This window comes from Pinus tabuliformis, chromosome 5_2 (genome assembly GCF_031772625.1).
Source record: "Pinus tabuliformis cultivar Carrire ecotype Pingquan chromosome 5_2, CPIR1, whole genome shotgun sequence".
In the NCBI taxonomy this organism is placed as follows: domain Eukaryota; kingdom Viridiplantae; phylum Streptophyta; class Pinopsida; order Pinales; family Pinaceae; genus Pinus; species Pinus tabuliformis.
In genome coordinates this window covers 837,084,777-837,105,937 of record NC_142306.1, presented here as the reverse complement: position 1 = coordinate 837,105,937, position 21,161 = coordinate 837,084,777, and the positions used below count along the sequence as shown (strand labels likewise).

Here is a 21,161-nt window from a genome sequence, read left to right as displayed (position 1 = left end):
CTGCTTCAATCCATTCACTAGATCTATTTATGATTTAAACAACTGATTCACAAACTATCTGATTGCCCTTGTGATAGCTCTTAGATCCTTCTTAGATCTACCCCTGATTGTTGCATTACTGATTGATTTTTACTCGGCCAAAAACCAAGGACTGAACTGCAAACTATGACCCAGAACCGGGACAGAGTCTCGTTTCTAGCCCAGTGCAGGTACTGTTCAGAGATCCTGAATTTCAGCGCACTTCCCGAAGGGGCAACCTGTGCTACATTTCAGAGTCTCTGTGTTACAGGTGCGTTGATCAGACTAGCTCTGTGCAGCTGTGGTTCTTGTGCTTCATTCTTTCCAGTTCTATCCCTGAATTTTGCTGCCTGTGATCAGTATAAGTTTGTTTGAAACCTCTTTTCCTTGCTGTTATTCTGCCTCCATTGTACAAAAGAACTGTAGATGTTTCTTTGTGTTTGTTGAGTTGTTTACAGTTTTCCTTTGCAAAAGTAGCATAGTCGTACTGTCGTCCTTTGATTTGAATCTGTCGCAAGTGTCGATTTTGATCATAAGAGAAAGTTTGATTGATGTTTATGGTCGATTATCCTGTTACTATTGCCTTTGGTCTGAATTTGTAATTTTCTAGTGTCAAGAACAAGTGTTCATTTCCAAATCGTAAGGTGTCGTAATCATCTATGTTTTTGATTTCGAAAAAGAGCTTGTTTATATTTGTCGCTTGAAAAGAAATTCAGATTTGTACATCAACTTTCTTTTTAGCATCAATACTAAGAAAGTCGAAAACAAATACATGCATGTGCATTTGCATATAGACAGTCCGTTTGGCTTGATTTAGGAAAGTGCATTTACAGTGTGCTCTTTGCTCTTTGTGAAAAGATTCTGTCTTTCTTTTCCCCTAGTAGCTAGGATTTTCATTGCACAAAAGAGATAAAAGTTTGTTTATCATCTTTAGATTGAATTTTAGGAATTACATCTACATCTCGTGGTGAACCCGAAAGGCAAACTTCATAAACAAGATCATCTTAAAATAAATTCAATGAATCTAACAACGCTTTGGAACTTAACGCACAACATTTAGAGGTCTAGGCTAGAGACGTATTCCGGCGTCGTAAAGCGTGGTAACTGTTGTCCTCACTGATGGTTGGGTGATTCCTCCACTTTGAGACTATAAGTGCCAGTACGGACTTTTGCTCCCATGTACCGTCGAGTATATTTTGGGAGACCCCTGTAGAACCTCTATTCTACACCTATTTATCTATCATTTTCCTCCATTTTTCCTTACCTTTCCTTCACTTTTGCCTCATTTTCACCATAAAACCTCTTAGATCATTACATTCAGTGTCAATAGGCATGATTAAGTAAGTGTTGCTAATGGATGACTATTGGTTTAGTTTTTGACTTACTTGCAGGAATCCCGCAGCTATCTGATGATCCCGCAGCTATCTGAAGATCCTGCAGCCTTTTTGTTAAACACTATGATCCACGTGTCAGTTTGCTAGACGGGCCACATGGGCACTCAGGTATCAGTGTGGTCGAGGTTCCTATCCTATTGTTCCAACCATCCACGTCACTTTCATCCATGGTCAAAGCTGGTTTAACGACGGTCAACTCAAAGTGGTTTAACGGTGTTTGAAAGCTATTTGGTCACGTCATCTCCAATGGTGATTTGTCCAGGTTCTAAAGACGGCAGGGGACGCAATCCAACAGGGATTTATTATCCATGATGACAGGAACCACCAAACTCGTTTATGCAACCGTGATGTGTCAAAGAGCCATTTAATACGCATGACTGTTATCGTTTTTCTGTTAACTAGCTGTACGCATAGGATAGCTTAGAAATTCCTATAAATTGATGCGTCTGCGTACGCTCAAGGAACTTTTGATTAGTTATATTTTGCTGCACCTGTGTTGAATTAAGAAGTGTTTGTGAACTCTGTTTTCTAGTGCTATTCCAGCACTCTATTTTGTAAACTTTTTGCAAATGGAGGAATCAATATAGCACTGTTTTGAAGTTTCCAGATCTTTGAGTCTCTTGTGGCTGAATGAACAGAGGGCCCCTGCTCATCTCAGCCTTTGTAAAGTATTTCATGTGCAGTATTTCATCATTCTCTTATTTGTTTCCTTAAGCATGTATAGTTTCATTTACTTGTTTCCCTTTATTTTCAGCTGATCAGTGTTATTTCTTTGCAGGTTCCTTTTAGCCCGGGATTTATTTTTTATATGTGTTGTGTTTGCTTTACAGCTGATGGTATTTTAAGTTGACAATTCAAGTGTTGCCTTTGTCTTTATAGTTAGTTTTTAATCTTATTTCTCAAAGAGCTGTTCACATACATGAATGATCTTCATCATAATCTAATATCTTTTAAGATCAAAATATTACTAACTTGCAGCTTGTTTGGGTGCTTTTTGGACTGTTCTTAAGCTACTTTCTTTCCTTACTTTACACAGTACATGTGCTTTGAAGTATTGAGTTAGAAAGAGTAAATCATTACCACTAGTCTTTAAAGTAAAAGTTTTGATTTTAAAGTGTTTCCTAGACTATTTCCTCACTACTTTCTAATCATGCTTCCCATAGTACATATGGCTGAAGTAGAGTATTAGAAATAGCAAATTATTATCATTAGTCTTTCAAGCATATTTTTCTCACTTTTATAATTCCACTTAAGCTACTTTCTTTCCGTGCTTTACACAGTACATGTGCTTTGAGGCATTGAGTTAGAGAGAGATAATCTTCATTCTTGGGTTTTAAAAGTGACTCTTTTTCCTTTTATTAGCAGCAACTTGAACGGTGTCTAGTGCCATTGGTAGTGGTCATTTGCTTTCAAGTTTATTTCAAATCATTTCAATTTCATTTATTCTTTCCAAGTATTTCCTTTCAAGCAAATAGTTAGAGATCACTCAACACACACTTCCACTCATTTAGAATTCACTTTACACACACACCATCACTCACTTGTTTATAAATTCTCATTCCATCTAGGAACATAATTAAACCGCAACAACACCCCCAACGATAAGAAAAACTCTAAGAGGTTACTTAAGTACATATAGTACACCTTCACTTCATCAGCTTACGAGCCCCGGGTTGACAATAAATACTAGCAATTTAGATAACACTAAATTGACTAAACATTTTGGCGCCGTTGCCGGGGAAGTGAAATTAAGTAGCCATATTCTTAGAAAAAAAAATATAAAAAAACAACTTCAAGAAAAGAAGTTAATAACCTATCTAAGTATGCTCTCCTCTTGCACTTTGAAGTGATCTGGAGGATCAGAAAGGAGAAAGTTATTAATCTAATAGTTTCTTAAGTATGCTCTCTTCTTGCACCTAGAGTGAACTGGAAGATCAGAAAAGGAACTATTTAACTTGACTTGAAGGTAAAATAAAAAATGACATGCATAGAGCTAGAGATTCTAGGGGAAGGTTTTTAGCTAGAGCTCGAAGTTCAATTTTTACAAGTCCATCTGCTTCAAGAGATAGACAAGATATACCTCCCTTATCTCCAACCGAAACTCCTAGTCCTGAAATTCAAGAGCCAAGAGTTGACTCTCCTATACCTTCTATTGAGTTTGAACTAGGAAGAGACTCTTCTCTTTCTCCCACCAGACAACCAATTGTAATTGAAGAAATAGACTCACCTGAAGAGGAAGGAGAAATCTCTTCTCATTCACCCTTTGTAGAAGAACCAGAAGATTTTGAAATCCCTAGGAGAATCATCATGGCAGAAGAAGAAGGAGGAGGTAGAGGTAGAGGAGGAGGAGGAAATAACAATAACAATGGAGGAGGTAGAGGTCCTATTGGTGGAAATAGAGATGGGGATAACACATTTGGGTTTCCCATTGTTGATGAGGACTCCCGAGCCACCATGAAAAACATATCACCATCCGTTCTCCCAAATTTTCATGGATTAAGAACTGAGGACCCTGAAACATTCTTGTTTGAATTTGAAGTTGTGTGTCGAACTTATGACTATCTGGATGATACCCAGAAACTCAAACTGTTCCCATCAACATTAAAAGATCAAGCTTTGAAATGGTTCATGGGGTTACTTACTCAGTCCATTAGGACCTGGGATGAAATGAAACAAACCTTTTTGGATAGGTATTTGGACTATTGTATGCCTACTAATCATAAGGATGAGGTTTTTAAAATGATGCAAAAAGAAGATGAGAGCTTAGAAGATTTACTTGAGAGATTTCAATATAATTTAAAAAGAGCAAAATTGAGCACCCTAGATGAAGAGACCTTAAAAGCCCTCTTATTAAAAGCCATTAGGGATGAGTGGATAGATATCTTAAACATGATGGGGAAAGGGGATATTTCTCAACTTCCTCTTAGTGATATAGCAGAACTATGTACCCATCTCTCAAGAGGCAAATCAAAAACTCAAAAAGGGCCTAGAGATCCTTCTCTCCTTAGGGCAAATAAATCTGCAACAGGATCAGTAAGTAGGGCTGAAATCGGTAATATGCTAGATGAATTTAAAACTGACATCTTAGGGAGTCTTAGTGAACAAATTGATACCCTTAAGATTCAGAATAAACGAAAGGCAGAAGCTGAGGCTATGACCATTTTTTGCCCGAAGTGTAGAAAGAAGCATGCTTTAAGGGAATGTCCCTTGGAAGCACAAGTTATGGAAACCTGTGTAATTTGCTCAGAAACTCATGAGACCAAGGAATGTCCTTCAATCCCTGGCCTCAAAGCAATCTTTCAAGAAGATCCAAGTACGCTTGAATCTCTTTGTTTTGTTGCAAGGAGACCTTGGCAGGGGCAGCAAAATCAAGGGTTTAACAACTCTATGAATTTCCAGCCCCCACCAAATTGGAATCCTTGGCAACAACCTTGGTCACAACCACAAAATCCTTTCCAAGCATGGTTGCAAAGCATGCAAATGCAAAATCCTTATGGGAGATTTGCCCAATTCTATCAATATCCTCAATCCTTTCAGAATCAGCAAGCTCCCCAACTTCCAAATCAAGGTCAACAATTGTCATTACCACTCCCTCAACAACAACAACCTCTTCCACAAAATCAAAATTCTCAACTCTTGTTACAATCTCAGCAGAGGCCAAATCAACTTCCCTCTCAACCTCAACCAAACCCCAATAATAGGAACCCTCAAAATGCTTATGTGATGGAAGGTCAACCACTTATGGAAGGTCAACCATTCCCTACCTATATGGTTGTCCCTCTCAATGAGGTCCAACTTAGATCAGGTAGAATCTTAGACCAACCTTCTACAAGTGCTCAACAACCAAGCATTTCTGAGGAAGAATCTCTCAAAGCCAATAAAGGTTCTGAAGTATCCCTTCAAAACCCAAGCATTAAAGAAAAAGAAAAAGAATCAACTCCCTTAGTAGAGCAACCCACATCTTCATCTATTCCTCCTTTTCCTGAAAGATTGCAAATTGATAAAGGAGTGGAGAAGCAGATTTGGTTGCCCGACTATAGCTTTCTAGATGAATTGAAAAATGTCTGTATCAAGATTCCCTTGTTAACAGCCATTAAGGAGATTCCCATTCTAGCAAAGACAATAAAGGAGATGAGTTTGAAAAAAACAATAAAAAGAACCAGAGACACAAAAATGATACATCTAGTTGGAGAAATTGCAGACATTATGATGGGTAAAATTACCATGCAAAAATATGTAGATCCCGGTAGCCCTATTGTTAAAACCCATATTAATGGGGTTGAAATCCCAAATACTTTGATTGACTTAGGAGCCGCCATCAACATTATGAGTAGACAGACCATGGATCAGTTAAAACTTCCTAATCTTCTCTTTACACCTACTTTGCTGCAACTTGCAGACAGATCAATCATTAAACCTGATGGTGTATTGGAAGACATTCCAGTCTCACTAGACTCTTGGGAGTATCCAGTTGATTTTATGATTTTGACTCCCAAGAACAATCTAGGAGGACATCCTCTTATTCTAGGAAGACCTTGGCTGGCCACAGCTGATGCTTTCATAAGTTGTAGGTCGGGAGACATGTACATATCAGATGGTAATTCTACCAAGAAATTCAACTTGTATCCTCCCGCAAAGGCAATAACAGAAATAGGAGAAGATGAGTGGATTGATGATGAGGAAACTCTTCAACCTGTTCTAACCATCTCTGAAATCAGCGAGGATAGTCAAATTCTAAATACATTAGAAAATTTTGAGGCACCTTTAGAATATGACTCTTCACAATTCCAGTTAGATGCAGATATTGAATATCTCTCCTCTAGACAAATGTCTCTCTTCTCAATGGAAGAGTTTGGTAGTTCTACAGTTGAAATCTTTCCAAGAAAAACATTAAACATTAACAAAATCTTGGAAAGACTACAACAAGAAGAATTAACTAAACTGTTGCAAAAACATTCCACTGCCTTTGCATGGGAATATACCGACATGAAAGGAATCGACCCTAAGACTTGTATTCATCATATTTACATTGAAGAAAACAGCAGACCTATTAGGCAGCCACAAAGACGGATGAATCCAAATCTTAGGGAAATTGTGAAGGAAGAACTTCAGAAATTGCTCAAGGTAAACTTCATTTACCCCATTTCAGATAGCCAATGGGTTTCTCCCTTGGTTATAGTGCCCAAAAAGAATGGTAAATGGAGAGTTTGCATTGACTATCGAGAATTGAACAAGGCAACCTTAAAGGATCATTTTCCTCTACCTTTTATTGATCAGGTATTAGACACTTTAGCAGGTAAAAAGTATTTCTCATTCTTGGATGGTTTTAGTGGTTACAATCAGATTCAGGTAGCACCTGAAGATCAAGACAAAACCACCTTTACTTGTCCTTGGGGAACTTTTGCCTATCGAGTACTCCCTTTTGGTTTATGCAATGCACCAGCCACATTTCAAAGGGCTGTACTAGGAATTTTCTCAGATCTGATTCATGATTGTGTAGAGGTATACATGGACGATTTCACAGTCTATGGTAATACATTTGAAGAAGCTTTGGCAAATTTGGAAAAAGTACTGGTAAGATGTAAGGAAACAAATCTTTCTTTAAGTCATGAAAAGTGTTTTATGATGTTTACTGAAGGGATTGTTTTAGGACATCATATTTCAGGAGATGGAATCAAAGTTGATAGATCTAAAGTAGAAGTCATCTCTAAGTTACCTGTTCCAAATTGCCAAAGAGATGTTAGAAGTTTTCTTGGGTTTACTGGTTATTACAGAAGGTTTATTGAAAACTTCACAAAGATAGCATCCCCTCTTTTCAAATTACTTACCAAAGATTGTGAATTTAAGTGGGATCCTGAATGTCAATTTGCCTTTGAAGCTTTAAAGTCTAGAATATCTGAAGCACCCATTTTAAGGGGTCCAAATTGGAAACTCCCTTTCCACATTTCTACTGATGCTTCAGATACAGCTTTAGGAGCTGTTTTGGGACAAAAGGATTTGATCCCTTACGCCATTTATTACACGAGTAAGAATTTAACTCCTACTGAGTTAAATTATACTGTTACTGAAAAGGAATTTTTAGCCGTTGTTCATGCTATAAACAAGTTTAGACACTATATAACCGGCTATGAAACCTTTGTCCACACTGATCACTCTGCCATTAGATACCTCATGAACAAACCAGTCACTAATGGTAGAGTTACAAGATGGCTTTTGCTTTTACAAGAATTCAACATAACTGTGTTAGATCGACCAGGTAAACAGAACACAGTAGCTGACTTCTTGTCCAGAATCCAAAACACTAATGAGGACTCTCCGGTAGAGGATAAATTTCCAGATGAGTATTTGTTTGCAGTAACTACCAAAACCCCTTGGTATGCTGATATTGCTAATTATTTAGTTACTGGAAAATTACCTTTACATTTATTTCCTAATGAGAAAAGGAAAATCATTCAGGATAGTTCACTTTATTCTTGGATTTCTAATGAATTGTTCAGAACAGGGCCAGATTTGATGATCAGAAGATGTGTACGAGAGGATGAGATGCCTGACATCCTTAAGGCATGTCATGATGAACCTTGTGGTGGACATTTTTCTGATAAGAGGACTACCTATAAAATCCTTTCATCAGGATATTATTGGCCTTCTCTCTTTAAGGATGCAAAGCAATATGTTAAAAGGTGTGACAGTTGTCAGAGAACTGGGAGACCAACTCTTTCAAATGAAATGCCACTACAGCCACAGGTATGCATCGAACCTTTCGAGAAATGGGCTCTAGATTTTGTTGGACCAATTAATCCGCCATCCAAGCAAAATAAATATATACTGGTTTGTACTGATTATGTTACCAAGTGGGTAGAAGCTATAGCATTAACTTCTGCTACTGAAAATTCAGTTGTTTAATTTCTTTTCAAGGATATTTTCACCCGTTTTGGTGTCCCAAGAGAAATTGTAACAGATCAGGGAAGCCAATTTACATCAAGGATGGTGGAAAAGCTGATGGAGGAATATAAGATTAAGCATAGAACATCTACTCCATACCATCCGCAAGCGAATGGTCAAGTAGAATCTACAAATAAAGTTCTTGAAAGCATCATCACAAAGACTGTTCATCTTCATAGAAGAGATTGGGCAGAAAGGCTTCCTGAAGCCTTATGGGCCTATAGAACTACATGGAGGAACACTACAGGACATTCTCCCTATGAACTTGTTTATGGGAAGGAAGTCCTGTTCCCCATTGAGTTCCAAATCAAGACCTTCAAGACAGCAGTTCAATTGGGGATGAGCTTATCAGAAGCCCAAAAGCACAGATTGGACCAGTTAAATGAACTAGATGAAATGAGACAAGATGCAATTCTAAGGACCGATCTAGTTCAGCACCAAAGAAGTAAATGGCATGATCGACATATCAAAGAAAAGAAGTTTCAAAAGGGTGATTGGACACTTTTGTTTGATTCAAAATTTAAGGACTTCAAAGGAAAATTTCAAACTCATTGGCTTGGGCCATATGAGATTGATGAAGTCTTTAATAATGGAGCAGTTAGAGTGAAGACTATCGATGAACTTCAAACTCCCTTTATTGTGAATGGCCACCGGTTAAAAGTCTACCACAAGCCACTCTCAAAAGAGGAGTTTGTTAAGTTATTCCAAGGCGATTATGAAATGAGGCTGGTGGAGAAGAATTCTTCTCCTCCATCAGCCTAAATCTCTGTTTCTTTCAATTTGAAAAAAAAAAAAAAAAAAAAAGAAAAAAAAAAAGGAAAAAGAAAATAATAAAATAAAAAAATGAATAAGTGTATGAGCCTGAAAACCAATCTCTGATTGGCAGTCTCATGCAGAAAACATAAGGTGAAAATCAGGGTCACCTGACACCTCATGTTTTCCAAAAAAATCTCTCTCCCTCTTTCATTTCCATTTCATTTTACCATTTTCTTCCATCCTACCATCTTCACTCCACCTCACTGTTTTTCACTCATCCATTCATCCATTCATTTCTTCACTCCATTTCACTTCATTAATAAAGTTTTTTTTGGCAGCTAAAGTATTTTTATGCAGCTAGAAGACTTCACTACAGTTCTGCAGCCATTTGACAATCCTGCAGCTGATTAGCTTTCCTGCAGCCTTCTGTACCTGCACAAAAAAAAACACAGTTTGTCTGAAGAAAATATTTACAGCTCAGAATCATCAAAGACCAGGAGAAAAGATCATATGCTAGCAATAAAAGTTTACAAAAGGTTAGTAAATCATCAGAAGCCAAATCAAATGTGATCCGAGGTATGTTCAAAGTCCTAAACCTATGGTTATTTCATTATGCGAACTTTCTGGATTATGTTTTATTGGCCACTAAACGTAATGATTACCCATTTTCCTTTTTCCCATGCAACTACAAATCTCCGAATCCTCCACGTCTACCAGTTCATAATCACCACGGGTTTTGAAATTACATATGGCTGTTACGGTTGTACCCTAATGACGTAACCTACCGCATTACGTCTCTCTGCTCTCGTCCCACAGCCATGTGTCACTCCATATCCGAAATTAAAGAAGGTAGTCGTTCCGTTCATCATTTCAAAACCCTCCATGCTCATAATCCCCTATTCCTCGCCATTATCTACCTTGTTTCATTTTCACTCACTACGATTACCATCCTCTGTTTTTTTCCCTCTGCCATATAGCCCATAAACCTATGATACAGTCGTATTGCGACTGTTAGTCACTGTTTTTACCGTATCCACGCTAACTCCACCGCCTAACTCTAAATTCCGTCCGTGAATTCCCGGTATCTGAGGCCGTTTTTGCACCATATATCCTCTGTTCCACAGAAGTTACTGTGTGAAGTCACGAAGTTACTGTGTAGGGTCACCATCAAATTTGTGTTTAAATAGAACCGAAAGGTCGATGGGAAAGCTTCTGAGGGCTGAACCGGAAGGTGCGAAATTTTTGGAGGCATATCCTCAGGTTGAGGAGGCACTACAAAAAGCTAATTGGTTACAATGTATCAGAAAGTTTAAGGGTTATCATAAGGAAGTAACCAAAGCCTTTGCAAGATCATTTAAGGATAAGGACAGCCAGACAGAGGTGGGAGATTTAACAGTTACAGTCAGCGAAGGAAGCATAGCAAGGGCTACTTCTCTTCCACAAACCGGTGAACGTTGGTTCAAAAACCGGGCAGTCCAGGATCAACAATGGAAGCGGATTTTCAAAAACCCAGGTATGGACACAAGTGTTTTCACCAAAGGCATTCCAATTTCCCATGTTAAAGAAGAATGGAAAACTCTATTGTTATTAGTACAAAAGTTTTTTACCTGTGAAGGGAGATTTGGAGTGTTGTATGTCTATCATGGTAAAATTATGATGCAGTTTCAAGGAGAACATGATGTAAATCTTCCTTATTTCCTATTTCAAAGCCTTAGGAAGATGTGTTCCATGGCTCAACGAAATCCACGAAATGTAGAAGCTTACCTCTGCCACCATGGTCTTGTAAAACTATTAATAGAAGAACAGTTAAAAGAAAAACAAGACACATGGGAAAAATTCCTTGTAAGGAATCATTTTGCAGAGCCTGGAGAGTCTTCTATACCTAGAAAGAGCAGAAGGAAGAGAAGGGAAAGTATCTCTGAGACTGATGTCTTAGAAGGACAAACTGTAGAAGAAATAGAAGTCCATCATCCTGAACCTGAGATTGAACCCACTGAAGACAGTGCTCAAGAGGCCATCTCAGAAACCCTCGCTGAACTTGCCAAGGAAGCTGCCAAAAAGAAAAGAGAGGACAAAAAGAAACAAAAACAAGATAAGGGGAAATTCATAATCCGAGAGACTGATCAGACCCCAGAACATTCTAGTGGTGAGGAAAAGGATAACCAGCCTTTAACACAGAGGATAGCTAAACTCCATGAGAAAACTGCCCTCTCTAAGGAAGTAAAAGGTCAAAAACCAAAGGAAAAAGCACAAAAGGAAATACAAAGTGCTGCCACTGTAAGAAGGAGTAGTAGATTGCAAAGTAAAAGGAAAGCCACAAGGACACTCTTCGTTGATCTTAGCACACCTGAGAAGGGTGCTACACAAGTAGACCTTGAGGATAGTCCATCATCACGTGAGGCAGCTACTCCTCCAAGAGAAGACAGTCCATTTCAGCCGGAGTTTGAAACTGAAATTGAACAAGAATGTAGTCCAAGGAAGTCACCAATTGTTGACCCAATTCAACAAGAGGTGTACAACTATTATGAGACATTGGAGCAAAACACTGCTGGCCCAAGTAATGTTATATCTCATGAGCAGCAAATAGATTTACTTAAACAAGAAATCTATGAACTTGAAGTGTTGAACCGTCACATTAAACAGAGGAATGAAGAAATGAAGCAGCAAGCTGATATTGCCAAGGCAATTCAAGATAATACTTATCTTCACATGAGCATGTGGCAGAAGAAACACAGCAGACTGAAGAAGAGATGCAAAAGGCTGAACAGAGCCTTAATTAATTTGAAATTCAGATGCATGTTCAAAAGGCCTAAGGTTAATGTTTCTACACAAAGGAAGAGAAGGAGGTTGGATGTCCTAGCTGAGGCATCCCAGCAGATGGACTGAATTGTGTTTTCATTGCATGAGGACATGCAATACCCTCGGAGTGGGGGTATGTAGAACCTCTATTCTACACCTATTTATCTATCATTTTCCTCCATTTTTCCTTACCTTTCCTTCACTTTTGCCTCATTTTCACCATAAAACCTCTCAGATCATTACATTCAGTGTCAATAGGCATGATTAAGTAAGTGTTGCTAATGGATGACTATTGGTTTAGTTTTTGACTTACTTGCAGGAATCCCGCAGCTATCTGATGATCCCGCAGCTATCTGAAGATCCTGCAGCCTTTTTGTTAAACACTATGATCCACGTGTCAGTTTGCTAGACGGGCCACATGGGCACTCAGGTATCAGTGTGGTCGAGGTTCCTATCCTATTGTTCCAACCATCCACGTCACTTTCATCCATGGTCAAAGCTGGTTTAACGACGGTCAACTCAAAGTGGTTTAACGGTGTTTGAAAGCTATTTGGTCACGTCATCTCCAATGGTGATTTGTCCAGGTTCTAAAGACGGCAGGGGACGCAATCCAACAGGGATTTATTATCCATGATGACAGGAACCACCAAACTCGTTTATGCAACCGTGATGTGTCAAAGAGCCATTTAATACGCATGACTGTTATCGTTTTTCTGTTAACTAGCTGTACGCATAGGATAGCTTAGAAATTCCTATAAATTGATGCGTCTGCGTACGCTCAAGGAACTTTTGATTAGTTATATTTTGCTGCACTTGTGTTGAATTAAGAAGCGTTTGTGAACTCTGTTTTCTAGTGCTATTCCAGCACTCTATTTTGTAAACTTTTTGCAAATGGAGGAATCAATATAGCACTGTTTTGAAGTTTCCAGATCTTTGAGTCTCTTGTGGCTGAATGAACAGAGGGCCCCTGCTCATCTCAGCCTTTGTAAAGTATTTCATGTGCAGTATTTCATCATTCTCTTATTTGTTTCCTTAAGCATGTATAGTTTCATTTACTTGTTTCCCTTTATTTTCAGCTGATCAGTGTTATTTCTTTGCAGGTTCCTTTTAGCCCGGGATTTATTTTTTATATGTGTTGTGTTTGCTTTACAGCTGATGGTATTTTAAGTTGACAATTCAAGTGTTGCCTTTGTCTTTATAGTTAGTTTTTAATCTTATTTCTCAAAGAGTTGTTCACATACATGAATGATCTTCATCATAATCTAATATCTTTTAAGATCAAAATATTACTAACTTGCAGCTTGTTTGGGTGCTTTTTGGACTGTTCTTAAGCTACTTTCTTTCCTTACTTTACACAGTACATGTGCTTTGAAGTATTGAGTTAGAAAGAGTAAATCATTACCACTAGTCTTTAAAGTAAAAGTTTTGATTTTAAAGTGTTTCCTAGACTATTTCCTCACTACTTTCTAATCATGCTTCCCATAGTACATATGGCTGAAGTAGAGTATTAGAAATAGCAAATTATTATCATTAGTCTTTCAAGCATATTTTTCTCACTTTTATAATTCCACTTAAGCTACTTTCTTTCCGTGCTTTACACAGTACATGTGCTTTGAGGCATTGAGTTAGAGAGAGATAATCTTCATTCTTGGGTTTTAAAAGAGACTCTTTTTCCTTTTATTAGCAGCAACTTGAACGGTGTCTAGTGCCATTGGTAGTGGTCATTTTCTTTCAAGTTTATTTCAAATCATTTCAATTTCATTTATTCTTTCCAAGTATTTCCTTTCAAGCAAATAGTTAGAGATCACTCAACACACACTTCCACTCATTTAGAATTCACTTTACACACACACCATCACTCACTTGTTTATAAATTCTCATTCCATCCAGGAACATAATTAAACCGCAACAACACCCCCAACGATAAGAAAAACTCTAAGAGGTTACTTAAGTACATATAGTACACCTTCACTTCATCAGCTTACGAGCCCCGGGTTGACAATAAATACTAGCAATTTAGATAACACTAAATTGACTAAACAACCCCTATAGGATTAAATCCTTTATCCATAGGAAGCCGTGTCTGCCGCCCTATCGATCGCAATGCACTGAACACAACATTCGGGAAGATTGACTGCTGTACCGTAAAAAGTATTCTGCAGTTTTTCGATTGGTTTGGTACTCCCTCTACCTAGACTTCCAAAGTAGTCCCTTCCGTTCCTTTTCAGACTCCTTAACGGAAAAGGTCCATCTGAGCACTTGTCACTTCAGGCTCATTAAAAATCGAAGGAGGCTAGAGTCATCTTTTGTCTTTTCTCGACTCTTTAAAATTGAAAAAACAAGTTGTGTCAAAGCATCTAAAATTTATTTTAAACGAAATAATTTCACCTTTCCCTCGTTGGTCTTCGAAGTTAGTCTCCCTTCATCGCAAGTTCTTGTAGAATTGCTAGAAAATCTTTTGGATAGACTAGATATGTCTGAACAACCGTTGACATTCAGGACTGTGTCATCCGACGTAGCAGTGGCAGAGCCTCCTGCTGCTACTCCAACGATGTTCAATGGTATACCATCTGTCCCGGCAAGTTATCAACAACAAGCCGGAGTCCAATCAGGGACTGTTTCGATGACATGGTCAGTTCCTATTTCTTCATCCGGATTATCATCTGGTATTTCTTATGTTGAAACTCAGAAAATTGATCCAACGTGTATTCAAAGGCCAATCTACCCTTTAAGTACTGGATTTCCACCATATGGAGGGAAGTATGCCTTTTCATTGTTCCCTCCCAGAGAACAACCATATGGGAGTTTACAACAAAGTTCAGGTCAAACTGGAATTACATCCAGCGGTTGGGTACCAATACTACCTCAGCAACCAAGGGTCATATATTCAATGCAACCAGTCCACCCTCTGTTGAATATTCCCACTATACCTACTATGGTGACTGCATCGCAAGTACAAGCGCTACATGTTGTATGTCAACCCTAAGTTTCTCAGGTTACAATACAACAACCTCTTGTCTCAACGACTCAATCACAACCTCAGGTTAGTGCCTCCTTATCTGGAGCGACTCAGGCTCAAAAAAATACTATGACTCCTCATCTTGGTCAATCATCCAGTATTGGGCAACAGCAAATGGTCCAACAACCATGGCTAATTCAATCTCAACAACCGCCATTCCAGCAATCATATCAAGGACCTGAGCAAAAAGTCTTTGTAAGTAATGGGCAACCGCATTTCCAAAGTGTTTATCAACAACCATATTATAATGGTTATGCCCATCAACCTTGTCAAAGTTTCCAGCATCAAATACATTATGCTGGTATGCAAAGACCCACTGTTCAGACGATTCCATCTTATCCTGGGTATGCTTCGCCTAACCTGAATCAACAGTTGCCCTTTGCAGCAACTCTAGAATCACCAGATCTAAACCGGCTGATGAATGATCCAATTGCTTATGCCCCTTGGTGGCCAGCGATTCCGCATAAGCTTCTGTCAGATATTCCTAAATTCAATGGAAATCCGGGTGAAGACCCGTCGAATCATGTGATGACATTTCATCTGTGGTGTTCATCAAACACCCTAAATGATGATTCGATAAGACTTCGCCTCTTTCAAAGGACGTTAATAGGTCCGGCGACAAAATGGTACATCGAATTGCCTAGAGCTTCATTCGACAACTTCAGTACCTTAGCCAAAACCTTTTTAACCCATTTTCAGTTACCAATAAGGTACGAAACGGGGACAGAGCTTCTTACCAATTTCAAACAAACAACGACCACTCACATATCTGATCATATACATGAGTGGCGACGTCGTCGTAGAATGGTAAAAACATATGTCCCCGATCAGCTCCTAGCTGAATGGTTTATCAAGTCATTACTGCCTTCAATCACAGAAGATGTGGCAAAGGGGGGAGTCATAACAGAAGAGAAAGTTATCGCTCATGCGTAATATCTGGACTTGATTTACACTCATTCTGGCACGCTCTACGATAAAATACCTGATGCTCCTAGACCGGAATTTTCCATACCTCCCCCTCCTAAATCAAACAATGACTCTCATGCCGGTGATGGTGTGATTGGCGCAACAGACACGAAATCAACAAAGGATACATCTTAAAAGGCCCGTAAGATTTCTAGTCAAAATGAAAATGAGGAACTTCTTGCCTCGGAAGTAAATGCCGCGTCGACCAACAAAGGCAAACAACTAAAGCAACATGTGGCAAGAAGAAAAAGAAAGGGAGAAAAAAGAAGCAGGATGAGTCATCTCCTGAAAAACCTTCTGCAAACCCTTCTGGGCAAAGGAAAACCCCTGCAGGGTGTCATATATGTGATGAGGATCATCAGACGAGAGATTGTCCACATAAAGCTGAAGTTAAGAAACTCTTTAAGAGTTCAAAAACCTCAGCAGTATTGACTGATCCGTTTCCAAACCTGGGAACCAAACTGGTTGCAAATCAAAATGCTTCCTGATCCCAAGTGCTTATGTTGTCTATCTCAAAGCAGCAAAATGATGCTTTGACAAGGAATAAAGATTATGGGAATGCACAGCTGTCGAATAACAAGGCTAAAGAACAACCTAGTAGTTCGACAACAACTTTAACCGAAGTTGTGACACCCATCATTCCTGAACCAATGATAAAGTCACCAAAGGGAATAGTACACAAATCGACATTTAATCCTCGTGCCAAAGTAGCACAAAATTATAATATAGTAGAGGACCTCGCCCAATCGCCGTCCGCTATGTCGACACTTGAGGTACTGCAAAATTGCCCCTCCCAAGAGCAAGATTTATTATCAGCAATAGGTGGGATTGACCCAATGGATTCCAATCTTGTGGCCTTTGATCATAAAGGATATGACCCTCAGTTACTAGCTCAACTAGCTTTCCTTATTCAAGTGAAATCCCTCAACAAAACTGTTCATCGAACAATTATTGATGAGGGGGCATCTACATGTATTATGTTGATGAGTTGTTGGAAAAATTTAGGCTCACCACCCTTGTCGCGATCGTCAACAATGTTAAAAGCATTTGATGGATGATCATACACTCCATATGGGATTTTAAGTAACTTGCAAGTCGAACTGGGGGGAAAAACAGTAGAAATTGATGTTGAAGTAATCGATGGAAACCTCGATTACCACATCCTGCTGGGAAGGCCCTGGATATATGCCATGGCCGTAGTTGTGTCGACCTACTTCAGGAAGATTGCATTTCCCTTTCAAGGAGGAATTACAATCGTCGACCAACAAACATTTCTCCCCAACAGTTCACAAGTTACGGGAAGCATTCCAATTGTTATCACAAAATCAAGCACTGAAGGCTGCCAATCAGCAAGACTCTGTGTAACTATTTCAAACCAAGCTTTTAACTAAGGCTTAGCCTCCTTAGTCTGAGAGGGCTCTCTCATAGGTTATTGATATTGAACAAGATGGCTAACTCTTACAAGACACATGAAAAATGTACTGGCTGGACAGAATTGCTTCCCATTGGGCTTATGGAGTCACTAATATCTCAGTAAACAATAACACTATCCTTTCATAGAAATCAGGGCACTTTACATCTAATGTTCAAACATAACTTACATGAAACACAGTTTTCCTAGGCATACAGGAAGTCAGAGCATGATTCATGAGTTCTGAGTGATTATGCATTAACCAAACTGTAAAAGAACATTAAAGAGAATAAACCATCATACATTTGAACAATAAGATCTATTGTGAATCCTGAGAAGAAAACACAGGCATTTGCATTACTGAAACTTGTTTATACATAAACCAAAAACAGTCTTCTTAAAAACATCCAACCCCTATTACTTCACTCTCTTAGCTATTTATAAAATTCTTCTACCTGACTCTGATTCATCTGAGGGGAACTCGAAGTCCTTTTCTAATGACACCTATTCACTTTTAAACTAACTAATAAAAGCCACTTACTACTAATTAACACCTCTAGAAACCTAAAACAAATAAGATTCTAATTCTGCATCATGCTGGACATAGCATTTATTATAATCAAGATTCATTCTCTGCCAAGTGGATTACTACAGCGATAGCTTTGCTGGCTTTAATTACAATGAAATTCATTCTTTGACATCTGCTCTCTTTCTGGAGGCGGTTGTGATAGCATGAGATGAGCAATTAATACCCCATGTCGGCTTTGGATACTGAAGGCTTTAATCTGTTCAGCAATGTTAGGGAATATCCCTAGCTTTCCGGTTCTGGTCTCTCATTACTTCGAAAATGTAGCAGCATGTCCCCAGCTCTTTAATACCCCAAAACTGTCATCATTTGAATGGCTTATGCTGGCTTCATGTAGTTTCCTATATGTCCCTTGGGTTTTTCCCTTGAAAATTTCCAGTCACTTCATCAAACTGTTTGTTCTGCGCTAAAAACAACACCTACAGCAGTTTCGTAGCGCGCTACGAAACTGCTGTTTAATTAAAAAAAACACAGTCTTCCTTTCATAGCTAAATGATTGCCAGTGTGTAGCTTCAGCATCAGCAAGGTCCGAACACTGACCATCCTTCTCATGTAACTGTCCTGTTGTTTCAATACCTGCTTCCTTATGTGTTGAATTGAAATCTGAATCAAACTCATGTTTGGCTCTGCCATCTGAATCTGTTTCCATTTCTGATTCCATGGTAGTAAGAGCATCCATATAATTGTCTACCTCACTAGCTACATCACCATTCTCATCCTTAAATGCATGGATTTCTGGTCTACTTTCACCATTGACTGACAAGTCCTTTTGTTCCACTTGAATAAAATTCTCAGAAATTCTCTCTGCATCCTTATCCGAATGCTTTTCAAACAGCTTCAGCATATGTAATGTGTTTATTCTGGAGAGCGTGCCCAAAGATACCGACACATTTGAAACCTTGAGATAGAAATTCTGCATCTGATGACCCTCTCATTAAAAAAAATCACTGTGCCCTTTCCCACAGAAATGCTTGGCAGGCATATTGAGCAGAACATCGGCCTCATATTGAACAGAGGAGCTTCCCAACCAATAGTTTTATCAAGCATTAGCATAGAGTTCCTTGAAGCTCAAACATCTACCAACATTCTATTCTCATATGATGAAAATCACAATCTTGAATGATCACTATCGCTATTGTAGCTTCGCTTGGAATGATGTTTCTTGTCATTTTTATTTCTTCCATTTTTCAATCTAACCATAGACATGCATATTACGGCATTGACAGTGAGTGTTTTGCAGATGTACTGTCACAATGGAGAACAGAACAAAACCCAGAAGTCAATATCTGCAATGTGGGCGCACGTCTGAAGTTTTTACAGCTATTCCTTTGATGATGCACATGTTCCACAAGCAGAATGAAACACAATCGCCAACTGCAGCTCGCCCTATCACATGGACCTCCAGCACTAAAACTTCAACATAACACATGACAATTGTAGGCATGAATAACCTACAGCAAATATAACGGAAGCACCCCTTTGACATTATCTGCCATCGCTCGTCTTTAATTTCTCCAGCGTGCTAGACGCTTCGTTTTTTGCTTTAGCTCCCTTCATATTCCCTGCAACACTTCCGGGCTCATCAAGCCTTCTGCGTTCAAGTATAATGCCCACCGCCTACTGAAATTTACTTTATGATTGATGATCCAATTGTCATCAACTCCATCTTCTCTAAAGTCCAAGTAGAGAGCTCCTTCAATACGATTAGCTGCCGCCAATGTCCCATAACTAAAGGAATTTCGAAAACTAAATCTATCCTTATCCTCAGCCTCATTCTTATCCTTTTCCTTTTTTAAAATCGAAGTCAGTTCTCTTCATCTGCGATTTTCATTGATGTCGTGCCACCATCAAGCAGAATACTGCTAAACAATTCTCGGCGTATATCCACGTCACACTTATTTATACTCTCGATAACCATCTGTGGAAGCCCGCGAAGTGAATGCCCTAAATTATCAAGCTTTTCCATATGAGGCAGTGTTTGAAGTAGGGGCGGGTTGAATATAAGATCAGGAAATTTGAATCTATCAGCTCCAAATTCTAATATCTGTCCATCTGGGAGTTCATAAGATGTTGTTGGAATGTTAGAATAAGAAGATTCATCAAAGACTGTGTCTGGTACACGGCAGACAGCTTCCTTGAAATCATTTACAATAAACATCTGTGAGTATCTTTTATAACTTGCAGTTGTATTAGGAAAATCAAGATCTACAATTTGAAATTCTCCCGGTCGAGCCTCCTTTCTCTTGAATGAATATCGAGGCTTGACCAAAATCCCTTTACTCTCCAAAAACCTCATAAGGCAGTCAGTTAAAACCTCCCCGCCAATGGGAGAAGACACCACAGCCTTTTGAAGAACATAACCATCATGGACTGCAGCAACAGTTGTCGATCCACCACCACAGTCAACAACTAAAGAAGTGGGACGTCCTGAAGCAAAGGAAGTTAATACCGCATTCTTTTCTAAAAATAGGGCTGGCACCTTGTGACTTTCAAACATAAGCTCTGCTGCTCTCTCCCTTTGTTGTTGTGAATTGGAGGATGGTTCAGCTGAAAATATAGGATGCTCCTTTGGGTCAATTAGCAAGCGCTCCTGAAAAGCATGGTCCCATATGCTATCCACAACATCCCAATCAACAACAATACCATCCTTCAGAGCCGGAATCACCTCCATAAAATCACGTCGGTAGCCCAGAGCTTGAGAATCAACATACAATTTCCGCTTGGATTTGGACTTCTCAGAGTCTAGCTTGACATTCATTTTGGCATCTGAAGATTCTAAATCTCCTTCAACTTTGACTGCATCAGCCATCCCTGTTTGCTCAATAGATCCCATAACAGAAGGAAAAACTGCCTTTGCGGCATCTTCGCCTGCATAACCAACTTTACACGTAAGAGACCCCAAATCAAGAACTATAGCTGTGACTTCATCACCTCCATACATAGTGCCGAGCGCCTATAGATGAGATACACCTCAGCAGTTGTTTCAACAGTATATAATTTCTAACCATCCCATCCCGCAATGTTTAACTTTGCATCCATTCGTTGATGAAGCTATGGAGATCCTTATGCATCAATTCTGTCCCCAGATAGCACTACTCCTGTCTTTATCTACAAATGAGCTTAATGCCTGCAAAAGATTTGAGTGCAAAAGTTTAGACATTGCAGAAACCACCGCTTCCTTGAAATCACTGTCGCTGCTCTCATCTGCAGAACTTTGTACAATAGGCATGCTAGGATTTTGGCCTCCACTGAAAACTCGAACAAATTCCC

The 21,161-nt window shown here is 39.0% G+C and overlaps 1 pseudogene; it reads right to left on the bottom strand.

The window, feature by feature from the left end:
• Nucleotides 1-19,695: 19,695 nt before the first annotated feature.
• LOC149161933 (actin-related protein 4 pseudogene) lies at nt 19,696-20,832 on the bottom strand (annotated as a pseudogene).
• Between the last annotated feature and the right edge of the window lie 329 nt (nt 20,833-21,161).